Source organism: Haliotis rubra, unplaced genomic scaffold (genome assembly GCF_003918875.1).
Source record: "Haliotis rubra isolate DU_JTF1 unplaced genomic scaffold, ASM391887v1 Scf142, whole genome shotgun sequence".
Lineage (NCBI taxonomy): Eukaryota > Metazoa > Mollusca > Gastropoda > Lepetellida > Haliotidae > Haliotis > Haliotis rubra.
Window position 1 is genome coordinate 1,698,564 of NW_025765359.1, and position 20,652 is coordinate 1,719,215.

The following is a 20,652-nucleotide window of genomic DNA, read 5'->3' on the forward strand; positions in this document are numbered from 1 at the left end:
AGTCACATGTAACAGACAATTATCTATCATGCAAACTTCTGAATAGAAATGAAAAGTACTGAAAGAACCAAAAGCAAACCTAGTCAGCATCACTTGGAATCATGGCTTGATGATTTGACTTCCTTTCAAATATTACTCGAATCAACACATACACACTTGTAAAAAGTAAAATATACTTGTCCAAGAAGCTGATTAATGGCAGTCCAACAGGTACCTTTTTAGAAAACACCTGGTGTCTTGGATGTATGGTACGGCCAGCCGCAGTGACTTGGTCGAGAGCCTTTATTCAAATACGGCATGGACCGACTCTTTGTATTATCAATATCTGGAATTGGGTCGGAAGTTAAGTATTCATTGTGAGTGAGTGAGTGAGTGAGTGAGTAAGTGAGAGTGAGTGAGTGAGTGAGTGAGTGAGTGAGTGAGTGAGTGAGTGAGTGTGTGCATACTATTTCAGCTATATCCCGGTATTTTGTGATATCGATGCAATAAAGAAATCTGATATTCTTGGTATCAAAATCTGATAAATATGCAAATTAGGTCAATACACGAACTACATTTCACGCCATGCGAATCCTAAACCGTTAACATATGTTTGATGACTTCGTTGCGAGTTTACACGTTTTTTTCTATTGCGTGGGCGAGTTTGTAAACAAACAGGGCTGCCCCCATTATCAAAATTGTTGATTCTGTAACAACTGATGACATAGGTTCTTGGGTCGTTACTGCAGTAATTGACTCTGGAAAACTGAGTACTTTGTTCGAATTGAAGGTACAGATTATGAGGCACGAGCGGTCGTCTAAGAAAGGTCCCAACCAACGCAGACGATGAATCGATTCCGTCAGGTATCAGAAACCGACTCTGATGAGGTGATCAATCGCGATGAAAATAGAAACACTGCCAAGAAAACCCTGCCCAATTCTAAGAAAGACTTATATTTGCACTGTATTAGCGACTAGTCACAACCCATATGCCGCCGTCATGAACGACCTTCACCTTGGTGTACCGCTAAGTATTCTTACGCGAATGCTCTATTCTCTTCATATATTAAATTCACGTACTATTTGCTTCTTTTTCAGAGTAATTTTCATAATGATATAACATTATAAAGAGAATATTAACCTCGTGTGTTTCCATAACATAAAAATGATCTCTATGTAACTATGAAAGGATAAGTAAGGACATGGCGTGAGTTTTGTGAAACAGCATATCACCAATCGCCCTTTCCATACCCTACAAGAATACTCGTCTCCATCTCAATGATTGTTTTTGTTCGAAAACACAACAATACGACAACCAGAATGCGCGTAAGGACTGAGGTGATTTGATAAAATATTTTCGACTACTTAAATCGTTTATATCATTATGCGATTGCCAAAAACACCATGACATATATCTACCATCATATTATCAGTACAAAGAACATAGCTAACAGAACTGAGTTGCCTAATGTCAAGTTTTTAATAAGAATAATGCCATGAACATGAAAGACTCAAATACACATAATGTCGATTAATCAAAACGTAAAGCAAGGTGCTGGTCGCTGAGGGAGATTATTCGCATTTGTTTCAAACGATGTGTCTTGATATATCTTGTTTGACTATGGTATTCCAGATCTTGATATATCTTTTTTGACTATGGTATTCCAGGTCATGCGAAAAGCGTTTCTTGAATCCATAAGCCGACGTTGCTGTCGTAACAACAGTAGCAAAGGGAGTGAGTGAGTGACTTAAAATTTGAAGTCACTTTGGCAATATTTAAGCCGTATCGATACTAAAACAGTAACTACTTCGGTTAATAAATCTGCCAAAGGACAGTAAAAGAGTGAGTGAGTGAGTATGGTTTTACGCCGCTTTTAGCAATATTCCAGCAATATCACGGCGGGGGACACGAGAAATGTCAGTAAAAGAACTAATATATCACAGTTAGACGTTTAAAAGTAGCATGTACCTTAAAACGATATACTGTGTAGGGCATTAAAACATAAAAATGGGCTGTAGGTCGCCAGCTACTAGGGACCATGGGGACTTACAGTACCTTTGCTACCTTCGTGGGCCCTAGCATGATTTACCCCATCCCTTCAGCCACTAGCGATTGTTGTCAAATCTAGCCATAATAATTACAAAAAATAGTGCGTTTTAAAAATCTGATCAGTTTAAATTCACTTTGAAAGCTTTAGGACTTACGTACCCTCTCAGGAGGACAGAATTTTTACAGTACTTGAAGCTCCTTACAGGATACAATTAATAACAGTCCAGTACCAAAGTAGTAATTATAATTTCAAATCAGTATCAAAGGAGTCAAGCACTGGGTAAAAAGAAGTTTTAGTAGCCTCATTCTTTAAATAAAGTTGAAAATTTGATGTGCCACAAATGAAAATGACAATAAACGCCTTACATACACAATGTCCTTTGGCAAGTATTCGAATTCAATTCAATCGTATTTACTTCAGGAAACTATCCTTGTTCTAGAGATTTAACCAAAGTCTGGTCTTGAGTTTGTTGACAAGAAGTCACACTCTAACCTTGTTGGTTCGAACAGTACTACTTCTGGGGGACTTCAAACTCCGCTTTTGGATAGGATACTTTACAAGTAACCGTTCTGACATTAAGAATGGGTCGGAGAAATTAACAGAGAGAGGCCAGATATGCTTCACGTTCTTTAGCCGTAGAGGGGAGTCGAGGAGCTGTGTAAGGTCATTAGCGTAGCGTATGCATTACGGATGCAATAGGTGTCACAGAATACTTCTGATATAAAATGTACTGATCATTCAGGAGTGTTTTGTTCCAAAACCAGCAAAAGAAATCTTGTTACAACCTGTGTCCTGGTTAAGTCACCGGAATGATTGACGGCAAGGGTTATATTACTGTTTTTGTTGTTTAACGCTACACACATCAATATTATCAACAGCGAAGAACATTATCTGGAGTTTTGATCAAAGTGACAAGAGCCACCCATAGGGTAACCCCTGTGACTCAAGCGACTCACTCGATTGGCTGACTTTCTACAGAAAGTGCCATACAGCTGGGATATTGATGGGTGTGCTGTAACACAACGAAGGTTCCCTAGCCTGCCACCATACAGTCAAGTATTGCTGAATATGGCGGACTGACCAGACAATCAATTGATTGACACATCGATCTGTGCATACGACGATATGCATGAACAAAGTGATCTTCCAATTCCTTTAGTCGCCTCAGATAACAATCTCCGGTTGCTGTAGACCAGTACTAACTCAGATCAGTCAATTCACCTCCCTTAAAATGTGACTGACACTCGGTCTGACCAATGAGGTTGACGCTTTCATTAAATGCGCAGGTATGACCAACGAGGTTGTCGCTTTCATTAGCTGCGCAGACATCGGTTCTGATGTTGTCATGTCCTCAGACAAACAAATGGTTGACTGTTTGTCTGAGTTGCAAAAGCGGTCTATTTCAAATATCAATCACAGGATAAATAATTCTCGTTTTGACATGCGCATGGCCGACAAATAACAATGTCAATGTCATGGACAATATAACAGTAATGACAGATGCTCATAAGAACTTCGAGGGGGCGTAAACGTTGTACCATTTCGGAAACCCAAGAGTGATTACAATAAGTGTCTACGATGATTACAACAGTGGTCGACCGCACGATCAGCTCAACTCATCTAATATTAACGGTAACCGATATGATTTTACAAAGGTATTTTTGAGTCTATTTAGACTGACCCATGCATTCATTTTCTTTCAATTTGAGATCCACGTGTACAGTCTACAGCATTTGTATATTTTTTATGCCTTCGGACACTTAACAACATCCAATATCTCGATTATCACATGAACGATTGCAGAACAGATACACATATGTTTGTATGGTTGTGTTTCATGCTGTGTCGCATTCAGTAGTAAAAGCGGTACTTTCCTCCGAATCTGTAATAACCAACTGCAACACCACCATCCTGACAACGTCAACAATGCAGGTGACCATTTCTATAATGCACTAGCTACTGGTAAACACGACATCGCCCTCTGTTGGTTACCCAGCCACGTTGGCATTTCTGGTAACACAATGGCTGAAATTGCTGGCAAGGCAGCACTCAACAAGTCTGTGACACCACTTTTCATTCCGTACTCCGATAACAAAGCTATCATTAGATCGTACATGCGTGATCTGATGCAGAAGAAATGGGACACTCAAGTATTAGTAAATTACATACTATAAAAACCTGTATTGGTTACACCTATTTGGGTTGTCAGTCCAAAGGTAATGTTAAAGTAATCAAAATTTATTGTCCTCCTGAGACGTAAGTCCCAAAACATTCAAAGTCAATTTAATCTCTCCACTCTCTTTAATCGTAGAATATGTGTCATTTCAATGTATAGCTAGATTTGTCTAAATTGATAACTGCTGAAGGAATGGTGTAAATCCAGCTTGGGTCCATGCAGGTAGCAAATGTACTGTAATGGAGATCTATCTTCGGTTGATGGCAATCTATAGCCTGTTTTTATATTGTATTGTCAGTTATTCTTAAAATGCTTTACATTTAATTACTAGTTTTAAAATGAAATCTGTGATAAACGAGTTCTTTTACTGTCCTTCACTGACAGGGTTTTTTAAGTTACCTTCATTTATTATGCAATTATAACTTGTTTTTAGTCACGATATGGCTGAAATATTGCCGGTTTGACTTCAAAATCGTAACTCACAAACTAGGGGAAATAATGACAACACACATTTTTTCATTTTCATTGAACATTTAGAATTAGATTTGCAAGAAAAGACTCCTGATGGTAAAGACATTAGCGACCATACAATATTTCTACTTCACCTATGATATGGGTTGAGTAGAACTGATGCTGGATTGCAAGCACATCCTATTTCCTGTAAAACATGGGAATTAGCAAATGCATTGAAAAAATATTGAGGAAATCAAAGGGAGCAGTAGATACACATTTTATGTATGATTAGTTTAGAAATTGTAAAGCAGCGTAATTATCTAGGATTAAATGGTAATACATGCAGTCATACATTCAAAGTGTTATCCGACAAGGGACTAAAAGCCAGTAATGTCAGTAAATGAGGTTATGACACATAATTTTCTCTAGAGTTATTTGACCAGTATTGCGTTATACACGTGTTGCATTATAGATGTGGCATTTGGTCACTACTATATGACCATTCATTAATAGCGTATGTTTTGATATAACATTCATGCATATTCGTGGTCACAGGTTAATTGTTCACATCAAATCAATATTGATTAATTGCTTGTTATTTAACGCCGCAATATTCCCGCTATATGACGGCGGTCTGTAAATAAACGAATCTGGACAAGGCAATCCAGTGATCATAAGCATGAGCATTGATCTAAGCAATTGGGATACGATGACATGTGTCAACTAAGTCAGCGAGCCTGACTACCCGATCCCGTTAGTCGCCTTATAGGACAAGCATAGGTTGCTGGTGATCAATTCTAACCCGGTTCTTCACGGGTATCAAATCAATAACACGAATGCGGAGGCGAACTTCCGTCACAAAGCAGAGTGTTAGTAAACTCACGTTTCACATATGTCGGTTATGTTACGCCTATTATATCACGTATAATTACAACTCAGCTTCCATTACTTAAGTTCCTGAATTCCTCATGCATTTTATCAAAAAGTGACAAATGGTCAAATGAAATTAACGAAATACATCAGGCTTGAAATGGGTCGCCGTGTTCGGACAATAGTACTTCATTCAAGTGTTAACAAACCAAATTACAGAATTGACCCTGGGTATCATTTTCTCATGTTCATCGACGGAATATTCGGGAAATTTAGAAAGGAGACTTTGGCTGATTCAAGGACTGTATGAGAATATGTGTGATTTAGGATTTCTAGTAACATCGGGAGTATTTCAGCCAGAGTCACTATATAGCTGATGTACTGCCGATGGCACACGGAATCTAAGCTTGTCAGAGAGGCAGTCTATATAACAACAACAGAGATAATGTTGTTTCAGAGGATGCAGTTCCCAATTCGATCAGATCTCATTGATGCTCATGCTGTAGATCACCGGATTGCCTGGTCCAGACTCGATTATTTACAGACCGCCGCCATATAGCTGGAATATTGCTGAGTGCGAAGTAAAACTAAACTCACAATATATATGAAGACAAATACACATAGCCGTGAAGATCCGGGAAATAATTGGTCTTTAGCCATCCATCCTTGCCGCAAGAGGCAACTAACGGGATCGGGTGTTGAGGCTCATTGACTAAGTTGACACATGTCATCGTATCCCAACTACGTAGACCGATGCTCATGATGTCAATCACTGGAACAAGACTAGTTTATTTACAGACCGCCGTCATATGGCTGGAATATAACTGATTATGGCGTTGAACAATATACAAACAAACAGACGCATATTCTAAAAATGTTGTGATAAGACAACTAACATAAATATGTCTACTGCCTTGTATGCGGGATTGAAATTCAGGTGGCAAAATAACAGGAGATTCATCCTGTTGCGCCATATTTCTTATTTATTCAGTTGGTGTGAGAGTTGTACGTGTGAAATTGAAATTTCACTGCACACGCTTGTTGATTACCTGGCTGTTCTACCAGCAAGTGGTCCTCCCTCGTAAGAAATAGAGAAAAGTGACAACAAAATAATGGTCGTTTGACGTTTTGATTATGATCAGTGTTTCATTGAGTATTTTATGTTTATTAGTTCTCGAGTTAGATTGCAATTCATCGGTCCGCCTTTGAGCCAAACGGACTATAGTGAGCAATTCGTCGGTCTAAAATGACGTCAAACGGACTATAGTTCCTTAAAGCTGTAATGATTCCCTTTGTCCTATGTGGGTTGGTAGTTGTGGCGACAAAACAGTCACTGAACCTCGACCAACGTCCTCAGTATAAAGCTTACACAGAAAACAGGGAGCCACACACCCTGGTGTATTCTGTGAACCATTTCCTCGTACAGGAAGCTTGTGTTGCTAGGTAGCAATTCTAACCAACAACCTATACTTGTATATTCAACTGAGATAATTGAATAGGAGACCTCACTTTGCTTGAAAGCTCAATTTCCTCAGGGAAGTTGATTGTTACAGACGTTAATATTAATGAATGTGGCATTCATCTCCCAAAAACTCATATTTATTTTCTGGAAACCAGTACATATAAAAATCAGTATATTCCCCAGGCGAGTTTGGAAACAAATGAATAACTTAGTGAATTTAAAAGCAGTACAGGCGTTCGATATCTCTCTAATCAATATCCTCGATGTTTTATCAGAAGCAACAGTATAACATCAGCTGAACAGGTTTGACCATAAAGGCGTGAATCCGTCAGTCGACAAGATTCCTTCAAGTTGCTCGGGGTGCAAGAACATAGAATGACTGATACGCGTTCAGTACAAATAGTAGAATACGTTATTGTAATTATGTGTTTACAGCTCAATTTCATAGGCGTTGATTGTTTATGCTTTGAATGCAATGATTATCGTCTCTCTGATTTGGAAGGCCGTTACAGACTTCCAACTCGCTACGTTCCTTCATGTGGAGATGGCAGGATTTTGCACCCAAAGGTGTTTACAGGACCACAGATGTAGGTCCTACAGGTACAACACAAGGACGAAGACATGCTCTACCTACGGCTGTGGCTTCTCCCTCCCTTCGAAGACTCTGAACCCCGTGACTGAAGAGGGTGGATCAAGACTATATGCATTCTGTGGACGTAAGTACAGCAATAAAACCATGTGTTACGATCATGTATTATTAGAATGTTTATAGACCTCTCAGGTAGCTATTTAGACAATAACTAATGAGTCACTGGGAATGACAGATTATCTTTCCTGAGTTAAATTGATTACATAATTAATATAACGAGGGAAAGATAATATGGCATTCCCCCGTCCCAGTTGGTTATTGTTTTTATTACCCACAACAGCTTCTCTCTAAGGAAATCCGCCATGTGTGGAGTCCCTATATCCCTACGCGTGATGCGGCTTGATTTCCTAGAATTACATCGCATTACCGCTATCTGAAACGGGTGTATTACGCGAGAATAAATAATCTCTTAGAAACGTGTTTTTCTCAACCAGGAGGGGAGGGGAGGTCGGTGTGTGTGTGTGTGTGTGTGTGTGTGTGTGTGTGTGTGTGTGTAGCTATTAGCGTTACCCAGCACCCACCACGAGGAGGTTGCTCTTCAAGGTTGCCTTTCATCATCAGAATCAGGAATGATGGGATAAGTATATTCAACATCTCTGCTCCCCATCCGCCATTGACGTTACAGCTGAAGCCAGGCTGTAACACCAGGGTAACAGATGTGCTATACTCCAGTAATAAAGACATGATATCCATAAGAACATGTGCCCGGCTGATTCGGCCCATGACACATTTCTCAATAAACATGGAATTCAGCGGTCGATATCACCAGATTGGCTCATGAGCCACCGCCTTCTGGCTTAGGACTCTAGGCGATTTCATAGGTACACACACATATATAATTTGAATTTGAACAGCCAAGACCAAATAACATGTCAAATATGTGCAAACATACTCCCCATGCACAGTGCCTGGCGTGACCAGCCGATTGATAGATCCATGCCCATTTTACCATCCGTCTAGGTGAAGTAAGGGTCGAAGTGGTGTGTTGGGCAAAGGAACGTTATTCCTGGAACCAGTGCCCTCAACCACAAGACTCCCGTCTACAACGACAACGTTACAGCGGAAGCCAGGCTGTAACACCAGGGCTACAGAGATGCCATACTACACTAAATAAAAACATGAATAACCATGATTGGCATGCCACCTCAACATGTTTAAATGATTTTGATTTTTTTTCCTTCTCGACTTATTTTTTCATTTTAAATGTTCCCGTAGTTATATTTTGTTCTCGGAGTTGTTCTGGTTGTGACTCAACAACAGGTGACTCTGGTACGGGTTTCAGCGGTATCTCAGTCTGGAATATATCTCAGTAATGGAATACAACATAGATTGTTTGTCCAATACCAAAGATATTGCGGTCTGACACTCATTTTCTACTTTGTGTGAAGGGGAGGAAGCTGCACCAGAGTAAGGTTGCGTGAGATTTACAGGTGATAGATCTGCTACGAATTTCGTGTGTACTTGATTGTTAGTTGTGTTTTGATTTTGCTTTTCTCTCAAATTTTGTACACGATGACATGTGTTTACCAATACCACGTGATATTGGTGCAATTATCAACCTCATGTTGTTCACTGTAACGGGAGCAGACTGAAGTGTTCTTACAAAACCTGGCACCATGTCGAAATTGCTGACATCTGAAGCAATCAGAGTGGATCTGGGATACATAGATCAACTTTCAGGTTGAAATTACTAATTTTAGAGAGAGCAAAAGTAAAAAGGTAAGTGTTAGTGGAAATGATTTTATCGTGATCTTTCTTTAAAAGCGATGACACCTTGAGGTTTGAATTCTGCCACCTCGAGGACCCGTGAAGATCCGGGGTAGAATAGGTCTTCAACAACCCATGCTACAAAAGGCGACTATGCTTGTCGTAAGAGGCGATTAACGGGATCGGGTGGTCAGGCTTGATGACTTGGTTGACACATGTCATCGGTTCCCAATTGTGCAGATCGATGCTCATGCCGTTGAACACTGGATTGTCTGGTCCAGACTCGATTTTTTACAGACCGCCGCCATATAGCTGGAATATTGCTGAGTGCGGAGTAAAACTAAACTCACTCACTCACTCACTCTGCTACCTTGAGGTTTGAATTCTGCCACAATTTCATCCTCTGACATGTCCCACAAGCATTTGGAGCGAACCCGGATAATGCCGAATTCAGTGCTTTGTGCTCAGAGACAACAATCGCTGTATCAGCAAAGTAATGAGCATTGAGCAAATCTTAGGTACTGCTGTATATTGGCGCCATCGACCACCAAACAACCACTGCGGGGACGGGTTACATTCTTAACGTACCACAAATACCCTCTATTGCTTTATAAATAACGAAAACGTTGATCTTGAGTGGTGTTCCATCGATTCCCTCCACAACCAGAAGTCGAGGTTCTTTATATTGTTCAGAGCATTCATCATCTAACAATCTACATCATCTTCATTGACCATGAGATAAAATAGAACGGTAACGTTTATTTCTATTCCAAAACTTCAATAAACATACGAACGACAACGCTGCAAATTGTCACTGACGATTTTTTCTCGGTTTTAAAGTTGTCAGCATATCAAGACTGCCACCCATAATTTACACAAAAAAATTACAGGTTCAAACGTTACAGAAATGTCCAACAGTGATTGAAGAACAAGACAGCTAACATAGTAGTATTCTATCTTGACATAATAGTAAGGAGATCGATAACAGTGCAGATTTTCAAAAAGAATATTTTCAAAACAGTAATAACGATTGAAGATGAATAATGAACAAACACATCTGTGAAGATATACTGCACTTAACACTGGCTTCCATCACTGATCTAAAAAAATCACTACATTTCCCCCATGGTAAAGTAAACAAACCTGTCGTCAGACCATGCATGATATGAGTAGTAATGTGGGTAACGTTTGTATCATATGAGGGTATAGCGTGACACATGTTCTATTTGATGGTTTTCTAGTTTCATAACACATGCTGAAGGAATTGCGTGAAAAGTCAAACACATCTAATTATAAACCATAGGGAATGGACAGAAAACATTTGAACATTTCCTGAAACAGTGCAAAGAATGTAATTCTTTGAAAGAAAATAGTTATACTTTCATCAAACAGACCTGGATATCACAAGTAAATGAGAAAATGTCTGCTATTGCATTTAAGACGTAAAATACAAACATTTTACAGAAACACACATAAATACATTGAGCATTAACATACTAATGTCAAACCGGTGTGTAACACGTAACGTGTGTATCGTAACGAAGGTAATACATCCAAACGACTTTTAAAAGGTAAGTATTTAAGTCTATTGCTTGTTTGCTAAACTATTAAGTTAAGATATCAATACATCTAAAATGCTTGGGATCTGTATTCTTTCATGGAATCGTATGGTAAGTGGAAACTGCAGAGGTCACAAGGTTACAGAATGGTAAGTATTTACTAACAACCAGTCAAATAAACACTTTTTGTAAATGATTTTGTGTCTTATTTTGATTCGTGGTTCACAATGCTTAGAGTTTAGCATCTGAATTCAATGATTGTCAGATATGCTTAGTTTTTTTTATCATATAGGGTGACCACTATTACAATGATACATGCGTTACCGCTTGTAGCGTATGTATCACTGAGAAACACAAACACTGAAGTGTTAAAACAGCAAAATAGATCACTCCTGTAACTCTAGATACATGTATATAAACTTAATGCATGTACATAATTTCAAATTCTGACACATCTAGTCGACTTATCTGCACTTTCAGCGCTCGTCAATACATCACTGAAAGCCATGATATTAATGCTATTTAAATTTCTTCTTCAAGAAACTTTGAAGCAAATGGCGGTGCCTGGGACACGTGACTCATACTTCATTCATATATCTGCCGTAGTTTCGTATTTTTGACTGTTTCTTATTTTGAGTAACGTAGGTATCGGTAACGTATGTATCACATCAATCTTCGCCGGTTTCTAGTTGTCTTAAAGAGTTTACAATGAAGTCTTGTCATTGATGACGTATGACCCTGTTTCTCATAATAAAGTCTGATAAATAGTACCTTTAAACGTATGACAATGTACATGTGGTAACGTTTGTATCAAGACAAATTCACGCTTGACCCATGACTTCTCTAGCCTTAGGTTATCAGCCCAATATGGTACTAATAGTTATATTCGCAAAATAATTGTGTATTTCTATATGAAATACATTATTCCTCGGCCTTACTAATCATGACTAAAAACATATATATATTAATACGATCAATCTTGATATGGTAACGTACGTATCTTGTAACCTGGCGACCTTGCTTTATTGTTTTCATGGTAATGAAGATGTATACAATTATCAGAAGAAATGTTCATGATTGCTTATATATCAGAACCAATAACCTACAGGGTTGTCCTTAGTCACAGCCAGACATGACACAATGAGAAGTTTGCCGGCGACTGGTAACGTACGTTTGGTTTTGCAACATTAAGCCTCTGGCATTTTCATAACGTTACTTACAGCAATGACCTTTCTAGTTCAAAAATGTTGTGAACAATAACTCTACTAAACGAAATTTTGTACTTGACTCTTTAATCAGTTTTGAACTGTGCAATAAGCTGTGACATCAAAAGTATCTCATTACAGAGAATGAGTGTGAAACGGTATCAGTTTCTACATGTCTCCGTATTTTTAGAAGGAGAACCAGTGTATTGTAGGTTAGCCATGTTGTGAGGATGTAAGTTCGACAAGCCTGCTCCCCACCCGCCATCGAGTGTCATTGCAGCGATAACCAGACTGCACCACCAGGGCTACAGGGTTGCTATACTCCAGCAAATTGAACATGAAAAGCTGTGGAAACTAAAAGAATAAATACAGATTTCGGAGGTCCGTATCATCAGATCGGCCCATGAGCCACCGCCTTTTGGCATACGGCTCAAGGCAAAATATAAATTTGCTTTAATGGCATCATCTTCCATAATGAAATATTTGAGATGATTATTTTAAATGATAGTTTTCCATGCACAGGGCATGGTGTGACCAGCCGGTTGATAGAAAACCGGACCCATTCTGTGAGGAATGGGCCAGGTTCTGTCAATCGGCTGGTCACGCCATGAAAAACGTAAACGTAATGTTTCCACCATTGATGTTACACGCTGCAGCAACTACAAACCAAGAATCAGCTGCTACTAGGACTGTGTCAACTGACATGCATGATCGTTGGTTACTAAGGGTGCGTTTGATAACGGTGGGGTAGACTGGAATGATATATAGTCACACCAGTGCAGTATGACGTAATGCAAAATGTTTACTTTATCACTTGATAAAGTAATGTGAGCTAACTAGACGAACCGAAGTAACCTTTAGGGATTATTTCGGCAATTTCCAGCAGTGGATTTTGCAAAGTCTTCAAGCCGCAGAGGTTTACAAGCACAGATAAGTAAACTGATCCTACTCGGCTTGTCCCTGGGTTATTGTTTCAAATTTTGTCTCTCATAACAACCATCCCCAAATTTCCAATGAATAATCGCCGTTTGATCGCCATTTGATAAATGTGACGTCATGTTTGTAACCACTGAAATATTCCTTACTTAACCTTTCACATTTGCATCGATCTGCATATCTAAATGACCTTAACGGATATCGTATGTATCCGCTGAGTTGAAGATATTTTTGAAAATAGTGTTAGCTGAAATATTACATACCTTTCTAGGAGGTCCGTCGTTTGGGATGAAGTGCATCAAATTGCGCCTTCGGAAACTCAGCATGCGCAGACGGCGTCTGTGTATGCGTGACGGGGACAAGCTACGACGTCACGACTGGCAACTGTCTGATTCGTGAGTATTTGGTATCAGCAGGGTGATTTGGTTGCTGCTGATATAGAGCACTAAGAGGTCTAAGGCACCATAAATTCTGACGCAACCTCGAGTCCCTAAGCAACTCCTTGGAGCAACAGGATGTAAAAATACTATGTCTCTTTACCATGTCAGGATATGTCAATGTCGATGTTGTTGTGTGTAAATCCTGGGCAAACATTTGGTTCACAGTCATTGGGATTGGTTGTTGTACACTGCGCTTGATCACCTCACACATCCATTCACTTTTAGAGCTTAGGGACAATTAGTATCTGGAATCCCTGCTTTGAGAGTATAGGTATTGACCCTCGCCGACGGTGTCGATGTAAATATTAGAGGTCAACGTCAAGGAATAACTGATCTTGATTCAACTGGGCTTTAAAGGCAAAAGAGCGATGGTTAAAGAACGTGAACGTTTCACTGGAAGTAAGTGATGACACCAGGTTTTCGCAAAAAGGGTACGTATTACACCGTCGTTATTCACTGAACTTCCAGGATATATTGAAAGTCTTGTCAAGGTATCCTAGTTATATTTGTTTCTATATAGGTCAAGGTGGTATCTAAACTCTAACCACACAAATATGTCTGTTTACAAGGGTACATGTGTTGAAGGAAGTAATATAAGGGTAATGCTATTTATGAGGGCATTTTCATTTGCAGAAGCCCGAGGTCTTCCATTAACTGCCCGACGAAGGAGGGCAGTTGAAAAAGACCGAGGGCTTCTGCAAATGATAAAGCCCTCAAAAATAGCATTACCGTTATTATTGCTAAAATACATAGAATTTGTGTTGAAAAGAAAAAGGAAACAATAAAGAAATTTGACTGTAAGTTTACCCAAATCAACTTCTGACGGGGTTGACTGCCCGAATGCAATTACGTCATCGAACAATTCAAGTGACGTCACAACAAAAAGTGACGATTTTCGACCTTGGCCTTTGACAAGACCATAGCCTGCAACATGTCAAACTATGTCAGTGTTCGGTTTTGGTCCATTAACAACCTTAATAGTGCGATTGTTAAGGTTAGCACTAACAAGAAAGCCAATATTACCTCTATTTAAAGCGGGAATTCGGGTTGCTTTGACTTGTTTGACCCAGAATATCTGCCAGTCGAAAGCCAATTAATGTCGAATGAACCGTAAGCCCACGCACCCACTATGACGTCACTTTACAACAGAACTGATAGTGGCCCGTCGTTAAGGTTGAGCGGTCCAATATAATTTGCAGCGGCCCACAGATTTCTGATAATGGGAGGGCCGTTTCATGATAATTCCATGTATATTAGCTATAAGATCACGTTAAATCAGCAACCCATGATTGGCCGATGTCGTTGCGATACTGCTGAGATAACACTGATACGAGAAAGAATTTAAACTCACTCACTTACACATGAAAGTCCTTGATCAGTATAGTTTCTAAATAAGATGAATACTTTTGATGGTGGAAATATTACTGAGCGAGTGAGTTAATATTTAACGTCACATCGGCAATGTTTCAGCCATATCGTGACGAAAACAATTTATACAATACAAAAATGAAAACATTGTGAAGAGTTAAACCTGTCGACGATGGACAGTAAAAACACTAGAGTATCAGAGATATGAACATAAAACTAGCATGTAGAACTAAAACAGTGTAATGAAAGAAGACAATACAATATAAAACACGGGCTATAGATCGCCAGCATCTGAAAGTAGATCACCATACTAGGAACGGAAATATTACTGTCGCCATGTAATTATGACCTTGGTTAAAAATGCACACGACTAGACTTTGCATATTTCTCTGACGGGTGCCACCTCTGGGGCAGGATACGCTCACCTTTTCGCGAACACCTGGTGTCATCACTATTTCATAGTGATTCATAAACACATGTTCTTTCATCTTATCACTGGTGACAATCACTGGACTTTTTCCACCCACACTCGATTTGTTTACGAATAACATCGTGCAACTGTAATACTGCTGAAACAAATGTATGATTAAGATAGAGTCAAGCTTGTACAATTGACTTTTAGCAGTAAGATATCAGATTCCCTTTTGTGGAAAGGGTTTTGTCGCCTCTATTAATGTTTGTATGGTTGTTGTTTTTTCAGGTTGCACCATATACGGCAGTGAAAGCAGTACTTACCCCGAATCTGGAATCACCAGCTGTAACACCAACGCCCTGACAACGTCAACAATGGAGGCGTGCATTGCCGCATGCAAGGGAGAGACTTGCTTTGTGTGTATCAGTGCGGAGTATCACCACGGTGGTGGCACATGCCACCTCTGTGACACACCCGCTCTAGAGCTCCCTGAGGGGTACGTTAGTTCTGGTACCGCTCTTGGCTGGTCCCTGGCAGTACGACACTGTGCACAATAACAATACTGCAATAACAATACTGCAATAACGATACTGCTCATACTGTGACAATGAATCAGAACGGACAGCAAGACACAGCAACTTACCGAGAGGGAGACTATTCACATTTATGTTTCAAACGTCTGTGTCTTTTTGACAGCGGTATTGGCTTCCAGGTCATTGGATAAGCGTTTTGTGACTAGGTATGACAAAGTTGATGCTGTAACAATTAGTAGCAAAAGGTAAGAATAACGGTCTGTCGCATTTGCTATTTGATTGCAGCTTTTGTGACTGGGGTAATATAAACGCCATGCTCAGTGAACTACAAAGAACTGACCAGAGGTGCAGTTTAGGAAGCCGTTTTGATCATCCTTCAACCTTGTACGCATTGTTTGAAATCGTCGTTATCAATTTCAATAGTTTCAAACCAATGCGTCATAGGCATTAACAACATGTTCGTCAACTGTTGATCACATGCTCGGACCCATTGACGCTGGTTTCATGTTTGACAGTATACCTACCTTGGTGACCCTTCAGAATGAGTATATAATTGGAGATTTATTAGAGCTAGAAAATATAGTGAACTCCGAATTTGTGATTTGTGTTTTCATGCGTAATATCTCCTCCATATACTGAAAATATTCAAGAAACAAACCACATCCATTTTGTTCACACGGAGGTCCACTTTAATACTTTTTCCCAATTTGTAGAAATTAAGTATTTGAATTATTTGGATTACATTTTTTTCCTGTTTCATCATGCTACAAAGCACATGCTTGTGTCAGTTGGGTTAGCTGGGCAGAAGCGGAAACGTCCGTTACAATGAACCCATTGTCATCTTTGATTGCAGTTCGGAAAGAAGTTGAAAATTTGATGTTTGTGATATACATATGATGCACCATAAATGAAAACAGCAATATACGTTACCAACACAATATCTTTTGGAAAACATTCGAAGTGGATGTAACAAATGTTATACTGGTGATTACATTGTGTTAGCAGGGTACAAAGTCCAGGTATTTGTGGGGCCTGTGTCTTTAGCTGATTACAAATCGACTTACAGAAGAATCTTTCTCTCAGTAATACACCTGTTTTTAGATCGCAAGATAAATTAACCCATCCTTGATCCAGATCTAATATTCGAAGACAATTTAACAAATAGTATACTGGTGATTACATTGTGTCAGTAGGGTGCAAAGTCCGGGTATTTGTGGGACCTGCGTCTTTAGCTGAAACAAATCGACTTACAGAAGAATTATCTTTTTCAGTAATACACCCGTTTATAGATCGTAAGGTATTTTCGTGTACTTTATATGAGGAAAGAAAAGTTAACCCATCCTTGTTACAGATCTTATGGATCTGATTTTGAGTTTGTTGACAGGAAGTCGAGGTCTACCCAGTTGCTTCGAACACTACTTCTGGCCATTGAGGAGTTACTTGTGTGGAGGAATGCCAACCATTGTGTGTGATTTTCATTTGTGTCAGCTGCAGTTTACAATCCCAACCTGAAGCCCATTTCCCTTCTGAGGGACACTAATTCTCGTCTAACTCCGCTTTTGGATGCAATGCTGCTGCTGTCTTAAGACTCGCCAGTTGACTCTGAGGTCTTACTCTCCATTTTGTGACAAGGAAGACAGGTTTCATATAAGAGAAAAAGCCCTGTACTTCGAAGTTACAGAGTGTTCCCTCACATCATTGACGAGAGCAAAGTATTGTCCCAGGCGTTGACCTGAGTTGTTTTTTACTTGTCAGTATCCCACACCTTGGATGGCGTTCCTTTGTCTGAACTATATACTCTCATACTTCGGTTCTGACGATTTGGGGTGTGTGCGAGGTACTGTGCCAGCCCCCGAGGGCACTTGGACCTTTACCGTAGTTCCTCCAGCAAACACAAGACGATGATCTTCTTTCAATAGCTTTTTATTTACTCTTAGCGTTGCTGGTCCAACCCACTGTAATTGTCACTTAATTAGGAGACTTCAGCCGCAAAGGTTCAGTCTCAGTCGAAATGCTGGTGCCTTGAGTATGATCCTTAGTTCGAGAGTTAGTGACAATCAGATGAGAGCAGACGCGCCCTAGACCTCAGACTTGGGTCCTCGAGGCGCGCACCAGTCTGACTATCGTGAGCTTTGCTTCACCTTAAGACTCGGGATCCTACGTCACAGGCAACAACATACTTGTTTTGCTATTGGACAGTAACCCTTTCGGTTCCTAATTTCTACCCCTAATACATTATTCCTACAACTGCGTGATGAGATCCAGGAATTCTGATATCACTTTCCCTATGACCATATATATCTTCCATAATTCCAAGAACCCCTCCCCCTTCTGGCTTTTCTCTTTTTCTGTCATGAAGGACCCGTGAATGTCCGGATTAGAATATTGAGCTTCAGTTACCCATGCTTGTCGTAAGAGGGGACTAACGGGATCGGGTGGTCAGGCTCGCTGACTTGGGTGACACATGTCATCGGTTCGCAATTGCGCAGATCGACGCTCATGCTGTTGATTACTGGATTGTTTGATCCAGACTCGATTATTTACAGTCCGCCGCCATATAGCTGGAATATTGCTGATTGCGGCGTAAAACTAAACTCACTCACTCACTCTGTCATGAAGGTGTCTGACTCGGATGTTGTTACCCTGGTAACTCAAAATGTTTTTTGCTTTCTACATCCACTTGGCACGGATATAATGTATAGTCACTCCTCCTGGCTGACTCCCAAGTGTACTAACATTTCTTCCCTGGAATTCCTACCTTAGAGATTATTAAATCACGGTACCACTTGTTCCTTATTACATCTTAATTACCTGTATATAAGGATCTAGTCTTCATATCAATTACATACCAATTATCTAAATGAGTATCAAAATGTCATGCCTATAATAGTATGTGTGAATGACTATGAGGAAACAGAAGGTGGTAAGAACTAACTGTTGGGAGTTTTCGAATGGGTCAGATAAATTCACAAAGAGTGGCCAAATATGCTTTGCATTCTGTACTCATACATGTACAGAGGTATTAACACACATAAAGTAGCTGTGGTGACACGGGATGTTCTCTTTTTCCCTGCAGGTATTGTTTAGGGATTAAAATCAGTGGATAGTACTAATCCTTATAACAATGGGGATTAAAGCTATAGTCTATTTTAGAAACGCATGTATGCCAGCAAATAAGGAGAAACGGTAAAGCTTATCACATTTAGTTTATTTGATATATCACTCGCAAATACAATAAATGTACGAATATGAATCATTTGAGAAATATGGTGACATTTTTAATTTTTAATTTTACCAATATTGCATGTAACATGAACAAATACACAACATCTCCAGTGGACAGGTTGGTTTCTCTTGATTTCACTCTAAACTATAACCATTGAATACTAAACTCTGGCCACCCCAGGAATTGGGAACAAAATTGAACACGTGCCTCTGCCATTGTAGAATGACTAAACTAAAAATGCTGTTTTATAACCCCCATGGCTCATGTCATATTTGATTAGTTCCAACCACTGAGTTCACTAATCATTATTAGTTCAATGTGGTCAGTGAGTGAACTTGGTGGTGAGTGAAATCCACTTACTCCACTATAATTCTGCAAGCACTGGACTGTTAGTCCTAATCCGCTTATAGCAAATCAAAGTGCAGGCAAAAACAGAATACACCGGTGGATCACAAGTGTATGCATTAGGGACGCCCATTTGGTGTCACAGATAGTGCCTGTAAAATATGAGTTGACCAATAGTGTACGTATGTAGAATATAAAAACAGTAAGATCTTGGTAAAACCTATGTCCTGGTTTAACAGTACACACATCAACGGCTCAAAAATGATCTGGAGTCTTTATCAAAGGGATAAGAGCCAACCATTGGGTCACCCAAGTGACATGATTTATTGTCCAAAACGACACATAGATCGGGCACATGAACACCACTTATTGTTGAAAGTGTGGAGTGAGATGTACACAAAGCGATCATCACATAAGAAACAAGGACACCTTTCGGGGATTATTTCAGCTAAATACAAATTGTGGCAAAGGAAGCAAACTGAAGATGTCAACAAACACAGATAAGGAGATGATCCTATGTGTCCCTGGGCAATTGTTTCATATCTCTCAAGTTGCCCAAAAAAAAGGCTCAGCTCTGTCTCACTGATGTTTGGATTGTTTTCATCGTGGTACTAATTTTCCTAATTTTCTCCCAAGATTCTCGGTTGCTAATAGGCCGCGTAAGATGGCGACAAACACTGACTAATCTCTATGACGTCACTACCGGCAAAATGGACCCGTGAAGATCCGGGGTAGAATAGGTCTTCAGCAACCCATATTTGCCACAAAAGGCGACTATGCTTGTCGTAAGAGGCGACTAACGGGATCGGGTGGTCAGGCTCGCTGACTTGGTTGACACATGTCATCGGTTCCCAATTGAGCAGATCGATGCTCATGCTGTTGATCACTGGATTGTCTGGTCCAAACTCGATTATTTACAGACCACCGCCATATAGCTGGAATATTGCTGAGTGCGGCGTTAAACAACAAGCAATCAATCAATATTGATTTGACGTGAACAATTAACCTGTGATCATGAATATGCTTGTTTCTTTTTTTAAAATTGAGTTCTCCTCGTCAATGTTATATCAAGACATACACTAATTAATGAATGGTCATGATAAACTCACTCACTCACCGGCAAAACGTGATTGCGTGGATGAAGAATTTTGCTTTTAGTGCTTTGATACCGGCCCTTTGTGAAGAGTGTGTGAGTTAAAATTTAAAGTCACATGGGCAATATTTCATCCATATCGTGACTAAAACAGTGTTTAATTTATAACTTCATCATAAATACATGTA

The 20,652-nt window shown here is 39.7% G+C and overlaps 1 long non-coding RNA gene across 1 annotated transcript; it reads left to right on the forward strand.

The window, feature by feature from the left end:
- The first annotated feature begins 13,351 nt into the window (after window positions 1–13,351).
- LOC124269092 lies at window positions 13,352–16,387 on the forward strand. The gene is made up of 2 exons (XR_006896420.1): window positions 13,352–13,442; window positions 15,556–16,387. It is a non-coding gene; the product is annotated as an uncharacterized LOC124269092 (long non-coding RNA).
- Window positions 16,388–20,652: the final 4,265 nt, after the last annotated feature.